Below are 13714 nucleotides of genomic sequence, written 5' to 3'. Positions count from 1 at the left end.
ACCAGAGGAAAGGTATTTTGCAGAACAGATCATTGTTGTGGATGTTACCTGTTGCTCCTACCTCCTTTGACAATAACCTTGAGAGGATTTGCTAAAACTGACTTTTTTTCTAAAGCAGAAGAATCTTTAGCTTATTACTTTTACAGAGAGGCAATTTGAAACTGTGACAATATTTCACATATTGAAATGAGGGTTTTTTAATTTGGTATATGTGCCTTGAGCAAAATGACCCGTGAAGACTATGAATCTTAAATGAAAGAGTTAAATGAAATAGCTTGCTCATATATTTTTTCTCTTTTAAAATTATTTTACATTTTTTATTTTTAAAAAGTATTTTATTTATTTCACAATTTTTCATAAAGAATTCTTAATAATCAAATTCTTGAGTTCCAAATTCTCTCCCTTTCTCCCCCTCTCTCCCTACTTGAGAAGGCAAGCAATTTGATTTCAATTATACATATGAAGTCACATATTTATATATAAACCATGTTGCCAAAGAAAATGCAAACAAAATAAAACAAAAATTAAGTTTAAAAATATGCTTCAATCTGTATTCAGAGTTTATCAGTTCTCTCTCTGGCAATGGGCAGCATTTTCCATCATGGGTCCTTTGGAATTGCCTTGGCTCGTTGTCTTGATCACAGTAGCTAAGTCTTTCACAGTTGATTAGTCGTAAAATACAGCTGCCACTATGGACATTGTTTTTCTGGTTTTGCCCACCTCATTTTGAATGAGTTCATTTAAGTCCTCCCAGTTTTTTCTGAAATCATCCCGTTTATCAGTTCTTATAGGACAATAGTATCCCAATGCAACCAAATGCCATAACTTGTTTAGTAATTCCCCAATTGATATGTATCACTTCAATTTCTAATTCTCTGCTACCATAAAAAACACCATAAATATTTTTGTACAAGAGATAATTATTCCTTTTCTTTGATCTCTTTGGGATACAGACCTCATAGAGGTATTTCTAGGTCAAAGGATATCCACAGTTTTATAGCTCCTTGGACAAAGTTCCAAATTGTTTTCCAGAATAGTTAGATCAGTTGCTAACTGTACCAACAGTATATTAGTGTCCCTATTTTCTCACATCCCCTTCAGAATCTGTCTTTTTCTTTTTCTGCCATGTTAACCAATCTAATAGGTATGATGTGGTACCTAAGGTGGTTTTAATTTGAATTTCTCTAATTAGTAGTGATTTAGCACATTTTTTCAGGTTATTAATAGTTTTCATTTCTTCTAAAAATTACCTATTCATATCCTTTGACCATTTATCACCGAGGATTAGTTCTTATTCTTATAAATTTGGCTCATACATATTTGGGAAACAAGGCCTTTAGCAGAAAAACTTGTGTAAATTTTTTTTTCAGTTTCCTATTTTCCTTATTATTTTGGCTGCACTGGTTTTATTTGTACAAAGGTGTTTTAATTTCATGTAATCCAAATTATCTATTTTATTTCCTGTAATCCCCTCTAGCTCTTGTTTGGTCATAAACTCTTTCCTTATCCATAGCTAATTTTTTCCGTGCTCCTTTAATTTACTTATGATATCACCCTTTATGTCTGTCATTTATCCATTTTGACCTTATCTTGATATTTGGTGTGAAATGTTGGACTGGTTTTTGCCAAGCTGCTTTCTAGTTTTCCCAACAATGTTTATCAAATGTTGAATTCCTACCCCCAAAACTTGGATCTTTAGGTTTAGCAAATACTAGATTACTTTGGTCTTTTACCATATCTATTCCATTGATCCACTATTCTATTTCTCATTCAGTTCCAGATTATTTTGATAATTACAACTTTGTAATATAATTTGAAATCTGGAACTGTTAGGTTGCCTTCCTTAACTTTTTAATTTTCATTTATTCCCTTGATATTCTTGATCTTTTGTTCTTCCAGATAAATTTTATTACTATTTTATCTAGCTCTACAAAATAATTATTTGCTAGTTTGATTGATAGCACAGAATTAGTAAAATAATGCATGTAAAATTGTCATTTTTATTATATTGGCTCAGCCTACTCATGAGCAATTAATATTTCTCTAATTGTTTAGGTCTGTATTTGTGTGAAAAGTATTTTCTAATTATGATCATATGGTTCCCAAATTTGTCTTGGCCGGTAGACTTCCAAGTATTTTAAATTGTCTACAGTTATTTTAAATGGAATTTCTCTTCATGCTGGGTTCTATTGTAGTATATAGAAATACTAATGATATAAATGGGTTTAGTTTGTATTCTGCAACTTTAGTTTTTCAGTTGATGCCTTGGTTTTATAAGTATGCCATCATGCCATCTGCAAAATGTAATTGTTTTGTTTCCTCATTGCCTATTTTTATTCCTTCAATTTCTTTTTCTTGTCTTATTGCTATTACTAGAAATTCTAGAATAATATTGAATAATAATGAGCATCCTTGCTTCACTCCTGATCTTATTGGGAAGACTTCAAATTTATGCCCATTACAGATGATACTTACTGATAGTTTTATATAAATAATGCTTATTTTAAGAAATGGTCCAGTGATTCTTCCCATACTCACTAGTGTTTTTTGTTTTTTTTTTTTAATCCATATCTTCATCTTAGGATCAGTACTGTGTATTGGTTCTAAGGCAGAAGAGCAGTAAGGCCTATTCAATGCAGTTAAATGACTTGGCCAGGGTCACATGACTAGGAAGTATCTAAGGCCAGATTCAAACTCAGGAAAACTTGTCACCAGGTCTGGCTCTCAGTCCACTGAACCACTTAGCTAGCCCCCACTTGTGTTTTTAATAGAAATGGGTGTTGTCTTTTGTCAAAGGCTTTTTCTTCATCTGTTGACATAATCAATAGATTTTTGTGGTTATTATTATTATTCATGTGATCAGTTATGCTGATAGTTTTCCTTGCTTTACTGAACCAACCTTGCATTCCTGAGGTAAATCCCACCTAGTCATAGTGTATGGTCTTTTTGATATATTGCGATAATCTCCTTGCTAATATTTTAATTAAAATGTTTGCATTTGGTCTGTACTTTTCTTTCTCTGTTTTTGCTCTCCTTGGTTTAGGCATAAAACCATAATTGTATCAGAAAAGAAATTCAGTAGGAGTCTTCCGTTACCTATTTTTAGAAATAGTATAGTTCTAGGATTAATTGTTCCTTAAATGTTTGGGTGAATTAAGTTGTGAATCCATCTAGTTCTGGGGTTTTTTTTCTTAGGGAACTCATTGATAGTTTGTTCAATTTCTTTTTCTAACATGGGGTTATTCAAGTATTCTATTTCCTCTTCTGTTAATTTAGGCAATTTATATATTTGTTATTATCCATATATTTCACTTAGAGTATTGGTTTTACTGGCATATAATTGGGCAAATAATTCTTAATATTGTTTTGATTTCATTAATTTTTGATACTAGTAATTTGTTTTTCTTCTTTTTTGATCAAATTAACCAATGGTTTATCCATTTTATTATTTTTTTCTTTTTCATAAAACTAGCTCCTAGTTTTCTTTATTAAGCCATTTTTTTACTTTTAATTTTATTCAACTCTTCATTATCTTCTTCTGTTTGGGTCTTTTTTGGGTTGACCTTCCTGGTCACCATAGTGACTTTTAATGGTAAAATTCATTTTTATTGTTTGCTGATTTTCTACCCTATTTCTTGATTTGGAACTTTACGTTAATGTTGGTCTTTGTTCCTGGTTGGGGGTGGGGGAAGAGATTCTGTTTCAAGTCTCGTGTATTTTTGAACTTTTGAACCTTAACCCAGTAGTGAGTATAGGCAATGTAATTACCAAATAGCAGTCTATTCCTATATCCAAGGCTAGTGCAGGGCTCCCTTGTAATCTGTTTCTGATCTCCTTCCTAGCTCTGACTTGTGAGCTCTGAAAGCTGCTGCTCCTTCTGTCACTACAACCTAGTCCCACCACTTGTGTTTCCTCCACATGGGTTCTGGACCTGCCTCCATTCCAATGCCACATATTTCTCTTTCCATATACATATTAATTGTTCCTTAAATGTTTGAATAAACTAATGTGTGAATTCATCTAGTACTGAGGGTTTTTTTCTTAGGGGACTCACTGATGGTTTGCTCAATTTCTTTTTCTAAGATGGGGTTATTCAAGTATTCTATTTCCTCTTCTGTTAATCTAGGCAGTTTATATACTTATTGTTGTCTTGGGGTGGAAGAATGTTTCACAATCACCTTTTATTGACTCTGCCACACCAAAATTAAATCTCAGACATTATTTTAAGTTGTTTGGAGGTTAATGTTGGGAAAGCTTAGCTGAATGTTTCTGTCTTCCGCCATCTTGGCTTCACCCCAAGAAATATCAAGTTTGTTTGTATTTGAGTAGAACAAACCAGAGCTTTGAAAGATGTGCTATTAAACAAATAATACACTAGTAACCTGGATCATCCATATTTCCATTCATAGAATTACAGATCAACAGCTAGAAGGGATCTTCAAGGTTACAACTCCTTCATTTTACATATGAAGAAAATAATATAAAGGAAGCTTATGTGATTGCCAAGTCCCACACTTAGTAAGCTTAGGAGGTGGGATAAAAATTTAGGTTTTTCTGATTCTAAGTCAAATGGCTTGATTTTCACAATCTTCACCTCAATCACTAAGATTTAAGAGAGTTAAAATATTAGATAAAATGTCACCGGATTTAATGCTGGGAAGTAACTTTGGAGATCATCCACAACCTAACCTTATTTTACATATTTAACAGCTGAGACTCAGAGAGATTGTGACTTGTCCAAGACTATAAATTGTGGCAAAGCTAGGATTGAAACTCAGATCCTCTGAAGTCAAATTCACTTGAACTCTTTCCAATATGTCACTCTAACTTCCCAATACACGTTTGATTCTCTCTTTCCTGCCTCTCGCTTTCCTTTCCCCTACAAAGATCTTTGAATAATTTAGGACTCAGAGGAAACACTTTAACCTGCTGGATAAAAGGTCACCTCTCATTCCTCCTTGGCTTGATGTATTGGCATCAGCTGGGTCTAGATGGTGCATGCTTTACACTTGACTGAAACATTCGCAGCCCATGGTGCTGTGAGCTCAACTCTGCTGCCGCCATCTGCCGCTTATGATAAACATTCACGTTTTACGTATATTACTATCAATTCATCCCCCTGGTGCTTTGATGGCTCTTCACACAGCATGCAGCCCCACTGGCATAGAGCCAGTCCTTGGGTGGAGGATGGAAGCCAGACGAGTAAAGGACTCAGAGCCCAGTGAAGGGAAGGAGGAGAAAATTGCCTGAAGGGGCTAATGGCAAAAATTGTGAACTGTGTGCCACAAGCCTCCTGAGGTTGTACATATCACAGGGTAGTGTAACATTAAGTATGTTACCCCAGAGTCCAGAGCTAGTTTAACATGCAGCAGTTTCTGAGAGGAAGAGGAGAAGGCAGAGAGGTGGCTTTGCTTTCTACTGAAAAGGGGAATGAATATTCCAGATTTGGTAGCCTGACAACATTCTATTATGAGTAACCTCAAGGAAAGTGCAGTACATAGGAATTTGCCTCTAGCCCTCAAAGGCCCTTCAGGCACACATGCCATTTATGCCACTCTTCTGAGTTTCCCTGCTAGGTTCAGCTGGCAGCTGGCTTCTCTTTCAGTGCTCCCTTCCAGTATCAGCACCAACTGCATTTGGGAAAGATGGATCAATGCTCTGAGAAAAGTCTCCCTACCAAACACTATCACAGCAGAAGCCAGAATGACTAGTGTGTTCCCATGCATGGCTATTCTTTCACAGTCACGGTGACATAGAACATTATCTCTGAAATGGAAAGGACCTTAGAAATCATCCTTGTCCAATCCCTTCCTGCTTGGGAAATGTGATACTGATGGGTCAGAAGAGCAGCAGACGATGAAAAAGTGTCATTACATTAGCAAATAATGGGGAGCATCAAGTACCCCAGCAGAACTGACCTCTGAATTCCCACGTTGCACATGTCTGCTATGAGACAGAATGGTTAAGGAGGCGACATCCGTCTTCAGTGCTTTTCTAAATCACTTCCTCAACATATGGGAGGCATTATGGTGCAGTGGAAAGAATGCTGCACATAGAATGGAAGGACCTGGTTTCAAATTCCAACCCTATCGAATACCAAAAGGAAAATTGCTCTATTGTCTTTATATTATTGATTATGAACAGTGATCACATATAATCCTTTAGATAAGTAACTGCAATTATGTTCTAGAAAGATTTAGATGCAGTTTATAAGATCAATTTTAGTAATATAATGCTAATTACAGTATCAGAAATATACAGCTTGATGTATTAGAATGTTAGAGCAATGAACAATATTAAGGAATAAAACTTTGGGTCTGTGTAATTTTCTAGGGAAGCCGAAACCCATGAGGAAAGAGCTGGGTTCATTGGAAGTGGAGAATGCACAGCAGGCCTGATGAGATAGTATGAAAACACCCTGGTTTTCTTCGGGTGTTTGATCCTTTAAAGATTTATGCCACCACCACAGACTCCCAGAGTATGTGACCAAGAAAGGTTACTCTGTCCTAAGTAGTATAGTGGTTAACCCTGTACTGAAAAACTCTGAGGACTTTGTAGCAAATGTTTCAAACCCTTGTTATCAAGCACCATTGCGTGTTTCTTAACATCCTCTGTGCTTTCTGCTGTGTTAATGACTTATGCTAATTAGCTATCAAAAACCTATAAAACATACTGTTGAACATCTATATTGGGTCTTATCACAGGCTGGGTGTGGTAAGATCTCCAGCTTTAATTTACTACAATTAAAGTTTGGATCTTCAGCTCAGAATTATGACCCAGAGATTTTTTTTTTTCCTACAACACTACCTGGGTAGTATTTACATTCTCTGAGTCTCAGTTTCCTCATCTGTAAAATGAAAGGGATGGACTAGATGACTTCTAAAATGCTCTACACTCTTGATTATATACTTCAAACAGTCTTTTGAGTGTACAGCCTGTATATATTGTTTACCCGTTTATATGTATATATTATTTATTCGTAAATTATATACATGTATAACAGAACTAATAATTACATCATTATTTAAACAAAAATAGTCATTAAAAAAGGATGAGATAAAGATGGAACACTTTTATTCTAGTCAGTTGGATGTTTATGGAGTAAGAAAGAGTAATAATCAGACCTTTCCTAAAAAAAAAAAAATTAATCCCTTGGCAGCTATGTGGATAGGTTGTAGTAACAGAAGAGTTAAGACAGAGAGAGCAGTTGAGGTAATCCAGGGAAGAGGTAGATGAAGGCTTTAATTTGAGGGGTGGCTGTGTGAGTGAAAAGAAGGGGACAGATATGGGGGCATGGAGGCAAAACCCAACAAGATTTGTCAACAGCCTGGATATACAGATGTGGGTTAAGGTGCAGAGATGACACCAAGGTTTCGAAAACCTAGATGAGTGGAAGGATCATGACATCCGTTACAGTAATAGGGAAGTTGGTGTTTTTGAGAAGAAACATCATGTAATGAGATCAGTGATGTTGTCAGACTCATCAGTGAATGCCCCTCTTGTCAGATTCACTCTGTACCACTCTAAATGCAAAGGGAGAGGGAGGGGTCTTTCTCACTGACTTCATTCACATAGCTGCCTCCCTCCCAGGGTGTGGAGATGGATTTTTCACTGAAACCTGCCCAGCTGCATTGGTAGTGGATAGCTTAAGACTATAACTGCCCCAAGGGGCCAATATGAAGGAGTGAGACTAGTTTACACAGCCAAGAGAGGGAGCTGACTAGTGTCCAAGTGTTGAAGGATAAGGGGAGGATGCATGTGCCACAGATAAGCATCCTGATTGGTTAACTCAGCAAAGGTGGGATGTGACCTGCCTTTCTACTCTTTAATTGGGAGTAAGCCACTATGCCAGTAGGGTGATTCCCACTTGGAAATCCATGATACCCACCTTGGGGACCATTGCTTTAAGATTTGGCTTCCAGATCGATCGTCCTATATCTAAATTCATTGATCATTCCCCCAAGATGTCCAAATCCACATTCTATTCTGTGACTGTGTAAAGAAATGGCATGTCTTTTTTCAGCTTTAAGTGTAGGGTTTTTTTTGATGGGTGGTCTAATATTCTATAAGATAAGCTACAAGAAATCCATCGTTTCAATTACATAAGAGTAGGAATTATTAGATATTGATTATCGAGGCAGTAGATATATCAATATATCTATGCTTATAGATATATACAGCTAGCTAGCTAGCTAACTAGATATAGTGGATAGGATGCTAAACTTGAAGTTAGAAAAACTTTGGTTAAAATGCTGACTTGGACACTTATTAGTTACATGATACTGGGTTAGTTTTTTTAATATCTATGAACTTCATATTTGGATAATAATGATAACAAACTTCCAGAGTTCTGAAGATCAAATAAGAAAATTTATAAAAAATATTTTGAAACTTTAAAATGTGATAGATGTCAGTTATTTTTATTATTAAAACCTTTACCTTTCATTTTAGAATTAATATGTATTCTAAGGCAGGAGAGGTAAAGGATAAGTAATGGGACATTAAGTGACTTGCCCAGGGTCACATAACTAGAAAGTGTCTGAAGTCAAATTTGAACCCAGGACCTCTTGTCTCTAGGCCTGGCTCTCAATCCACAGAGCCACCTAGCTATCCCCAGATATCAGCTATTATTGAATAGCTAGTACATGGGTATGTGTGTAGTGGGTACCAAGACCAAGTCTTAGTAAAGGTGCTTTTCCATTGCCTGGGGTACAGAGAATGGTGATAATTAGCAATATACCAATAGGATACCAATAAGGAGCAACTAGGTGACTTAGTGGATAGAGAGCCAAGCCTGGGGATGGGAGGTCCTGTAATCAAATTTGACTTCAGATACTTCCTAGCCGTGTGACCCTGGCCAAGTCACTTAACCCCAATTACCTAGCCCTTACTGCTCTGTGCCTTGGAACCAATACTTAATATTGATTGTAAGATGGAAGGTAAGGGTTAAAAACAACAACAATACAACAATGGCTTAAACCCAGACAGACATAAACTAAACAAAGCTGGGGATTCGTGGAGACATGGTGTGAGAGAGACGCTATTTTGATTGAAGGAACATGAGGGATTGGGCTTCACTGAGCCACTGCTGGGAGTTCTGTGTGCACAATTACAGTTCTATAAGAAATGATATATGTGATGAATACAGAGAATCATGAAAAGATCTGTATGAACTGATACAGAGTAAGCTGAGCTAAGAAAACAATATACATAGTAACCACAAGAAGGTGAATAAACAATGACACATCAAATTAAAACAAATGTAATAAAATTTTACATGATTAGAGTATTACATTAGGGAGTTTCCTCTGCCAGCTGTGAGAACAACGATAGAGAATCAAGACTCTGAAGGCAAGAAGGTAAGTTAGGAAGTTATTACCAAAAACTTAGACAAGCTGTGATTAAGGGCCACAATTAGGAGCAATATGATTATGAATGAGATAGATATCACAGTGATAGAATTTAAAAAGACAAAGCTGTTGAATAGATGGGTAAAGGAGAGAGATATTTCATAGGTTGCAGTTTGGGGCTTAATAGGATGATGAAGCCATCAAAAAGAAATTGAGGGAGATAAAATTGAGGGTGATAGTGGAAATATGAGGAATTAGTTTGGGGCAGGTTTACTGTGAGAAATCTGAATATCATCCTGGAGTTATTATTCACCAGGCAGCTAGAAATGAGAAACTGGATCTTGAGGGAGATCTAGGAAAGGGAGATAGACATTTAAGTAATTTGATGTTGATTAAAGCCATGTGAGTGGAAGCTATCAATGTATATAAATGGAAGGGAAAATATCAAGGATATATGCTTGTAAAATACCCATATTTAAGGGGCAGGAGGAGGGTGAAAAGTAAAGGAGGGTAGTTTATCAAGAAAGAGCAGATGTATGTTTTGCATGATTTCACATGGATAATTGATATCATATTGCTTGCTTTTTTAGTAAGTGAGGGAAGGAATAGGAGAGAATTTGAAACTAAAATTTAAAACAGAAAAGAAAATTTAAAATAAATAACAAATTAAAATGTAAAAAATAAGTAAACCAAATGGTTTTGGTATCAGGTGCTGCAAAAAGGCCAAGGAGAATGAGGTTGTTGGATTTGGTGACAAGGAAGTCATGGGTTGGTTGGTTAGTTGGTATCCTTTTTACTCAAAGAGGACTGAAAAGGCATTACCAGGAATGATACCTTTTGACATGAGCATAAATTGGACTTAAGTGATGCAAAGTTGCACAACGTCTTCTGCCTCACTTTTCTCTTCCAGAATCATCAAAGTCCAGTGGCAAGAAAAAAGTCAAGCTGACTGGCAGTAGCTTATGACGCAGTGGATGGCCTTGGCTTCTTTAATGTCAAACCAGTCTCTAAATGCTCTACAGTACCTGCTCCCTCCACCTTCATGGCCAATGGAACAAATTGTTCTGTTCTGGGAGAAGTATTCCAGTGCCTGGCCTCCCCCCAACTCACCAACGGCTTTGAATTTTATCATTTACCCTCAGTCTGGTTTAGCCTGCCTGCCAAGGTGGTTTACTGAGGTGTGGTCACTACATATGCCATATCTTCTTGGAGCCATTGGTGAGAGCTGAGTGGCAAGTGTACATCAAAGAAGGAAAGAAGTACTGGAAAGGCACTCACACCAGAGGTGCTAATCTTTTCTGAACACACTAGCCACCATGGGAAGAAGAGTTTCAATACAGTGTCAAGGTGAAAGCCAAGGCACTTGGAGATAGGATGAAGGCAGAATGGTTTCCTTCCTCCCTCCCTCCCTTCCTTCCTCCCTCCCTCCCTCCCTTCCTTCCTTCCTCCCTCCCTCCCTCCCTTCCTTCCTTCCTTCCTTCCTACCTTCCTTCCTTCCTTCCTTCCTTCCTTCCTTCCTTCCTTCCTTCCTTCCTTCCTTCCTTCCTTCCTTCCTTCCTTCCTTCCTTCCTTCCTTCCTTCCTTCCTTCCTTCCTTCCCTTCCTTTCCTTCTTTCTTGTATCAATTTTAAGACAGAAGAATGGTGAAGGCTAGGCAATATGGGGTTAAGTGATTTCCCCAGAGTTACACAGCTAGGCAGTATCTGAAGTAAAATTTGAACTCAGGTCCTCTCATCTCCAGGTCTGGTGTTCTGTCTATCCATTGTGCTACCTAGCTTTCTGAGTGACTTTCTTTTCATTTAATTTTGGAAATGGAGAAGGAAGAAAAGATAGAGTAGTTAAAGGAAGATAGTGGGCATGTTTGTAGAATGAGAAGAAGGAGACAGCAGGAAGGGTAATATTAAAGGATCCAGAAGCAATGAGGGGGAATGGAAATACGGTTTAGGGATTGGCCTTTGTAAGGAGACAGGCCTCGTCTTCAGCTGAGACCAGAAGAGTGAATGAGAAGATCCAGGAGTTGGGGGTTAAGGCATAGCTTTCTCAGTGAGGTGTAATTTCAGTGAAACAAGAGGCCATGTCATCTGCTTAAAGAGAGTGTAGGAAATAGAATTGTGGTTTAAGGAGAGAAGGGAAGACATGGGGCAGATATTAGAAGGAATGCCACAGGGCATGTAATAGTCATTGAGAGATAAATTTTTTAAATTAGATAATTTTGTAATGGATCCTGGAAAGTGCATAACCAGAACAACAGTTCATGGAAGGATTCTTTAAATCAACTATGAAGAAAAGGATATAAGGATGGATTGAAACAAATTCAATAAAGGAGAACCTTGGACACATACAGACCACTTTTGAGGAGGCTGACACTGGCAGAGACTCAGCATTTAGTTTATGACTGGGAGGAACCCTGCTTATTAGTTAAACTATTCTAACTAGTTTCTACATTAGGAAATGAATAAAAGTGCTGCCAAAATGTACGTGCATCACATTTTAATTTGAAAAATCTTTAAACAAAACAAAAAATTTTGTACCTTCAAAACATTGGTGCCTGAAGGTAAAGTCCTAATTATAATTCAGGGACCCATTTATCCTAGTTTCTTGATTTCTTCCAGCAGTCTTTGGCTCATTATTTATTTGGGGGATAGGAACAGACTACGTAGATGCTAGGAATTGCCCAGTTTCAGGATTAGCAGAAGAAAAATGTCAAAAGGTCAAAGAGGCAAGGGATTTAGGGGTATTACTCCTCTCAGAAAAAAATCTGTATTTTAATAGCAGCCTTTCGATGATTCAGCAAAATGAATGAGTAATGGAGAATGTCTAGGACTGTGTCTGGGCCATTGAAGGGAGGGATAAGGAGGAAGAAGGGGAATTTCCTAATTCCCTTTTTGATTTGATGTCACAGTATTTAGGCATCTGCCTGTTCTTCCTCTGAATTAAGCCAGCCCAGCACCCAAACAACTGGAGTTGGGGTAGGGGGTGGGAATGCATACTTGTAGATATCTGGAAAGGAGGCCTTGGCTCTGGAATTCCTTAGTCCCTGAAAATGAATCAGCTGATTATAATAAACATTCCTATCTTATGCATATCACTATCAATTCATTTCCCCAGTGCTTTGAAGGCTCATCACATAGCATGCCTATCCTCCTGGCACAAAGCTACTTCTTGGGTAAAGGAGAAAAGGCAGATATAAAAAGGGTTCGTAGTCTGGGGAGATGAAAGGAAGAGGAGAAAATTAATTGAAGAAACTAATGACAAAACTCCGGGTCTGTGTGCCACAGCCTCCCGGGGTTGTACATATCACAAGGCAGTGAGTGTATAACTGCCAATGTCACTGTGGAGGGCAGAGTTATTTTAATGTGTGGCAGTTCTGAGGGTGGAGAAGAGAAAGAAGGCTAAGCTACTGTTCTGCTTGTCACTGACAAAGGAGATAGGCATTCCTATCTGAAAGATTTTGTACTTCCCTTGGAAACCACTGGAATCTCCCAGGTAGAGGAGGAACTAACAGAAAAGTCATCTGATCAGTTTAGAAAAACAGCAGGCATCAACCAACCTGACAGATTTCAATCAGTGGTCTGTCTTATGATTCCTATAGAATGGATCCATGCCTCTAAGTCATTGACAAGGGTCCTTGTTTTCTCTCAACACTTTTAGACATTGCACAGAAATAAGAGGCAGTACAAGGAAGATTAGCTCAGAAAAACCCCAACATGCTTCAGGATGCCTTAGTGCTTCATAGTCTGGAATAATTCAGTTTGTGTTGGGTTATGCTAGAATGTGGCTGAGTACTCTCTCTATACATAGAATATTACAACACGGGCTCCCCCCAAATTTTAACCTACTAAAATTGTGGGTTACATTTTTGTATAGTCACCTTTCTAAGGAGAGAGAACAAATTGGGATGGGGAGTTAAACATTATATTTAATTTAGTTGATCAAAAAAGAAACCCAGTTCATCAAAAGCTCCAACTATAAGTACAAAATCAAAACATATTTAAAGTCATATGTCAAAGGAGGAAACTGGGTGACCCAGTGGCTTGAGAGCCAAGCCTAGAGATGGGAGAGCCTAGGTTCAAATCTGGTCCCAGATACCTCACAGCTGTGTGACAACCCCTATTGCCTAGCCCTTACCACTCTTTTGCCTTGAAACCAATGCTTAGTATTGATTCTAAGATGGAAGGTAAGGGTGTAAAAAAATTTTTTTAATTAAAAAAACCAACCAACCATATGTCAAGCATGAATTTTTTTAATAGCCCCACACTATACTCAACTAGTTCCTTTAAACGTACTAAAAATGATGGGTTAAAAAAATAAGAGCCTTGAGATTGGTACAATAAGAGGCAGGTGTTAAGAAAGATTTCCTTTAAA

General features: G+C 37.4%; 1 protein-coding gene across 1 annotated transcript in view; it reads left to right on the top strand.

Annotated features, from left to right (window-relative positions):
• CD47 (CD47 molecule) overlaps positions 1-13714 on the top strand; it is a 131474-nt gene that overhangs the window by 16490 nt on the left and 101270 nt on the right. The window lies entirely within an intron of this gene.

Source organism: Monodelphis domestica, chromosome 4 (assembly GCF_027887165.1).
Source record: "Monodelphis domestica isolate mMonDom1 chromosome 4, mMonDom1.pri, whole genome shotgun sequence".
NCBI classification, from domain to species: domain Eukaryota; kingdom Metazoa; phylum Chordata; class Mammalia; order Didelphimorphia; family Didelphidae; genus Monodelphis; species Monodelphis domestica.
This window is presented reverse-complemented; position numbering and strand designations above follow the sequence as displayed.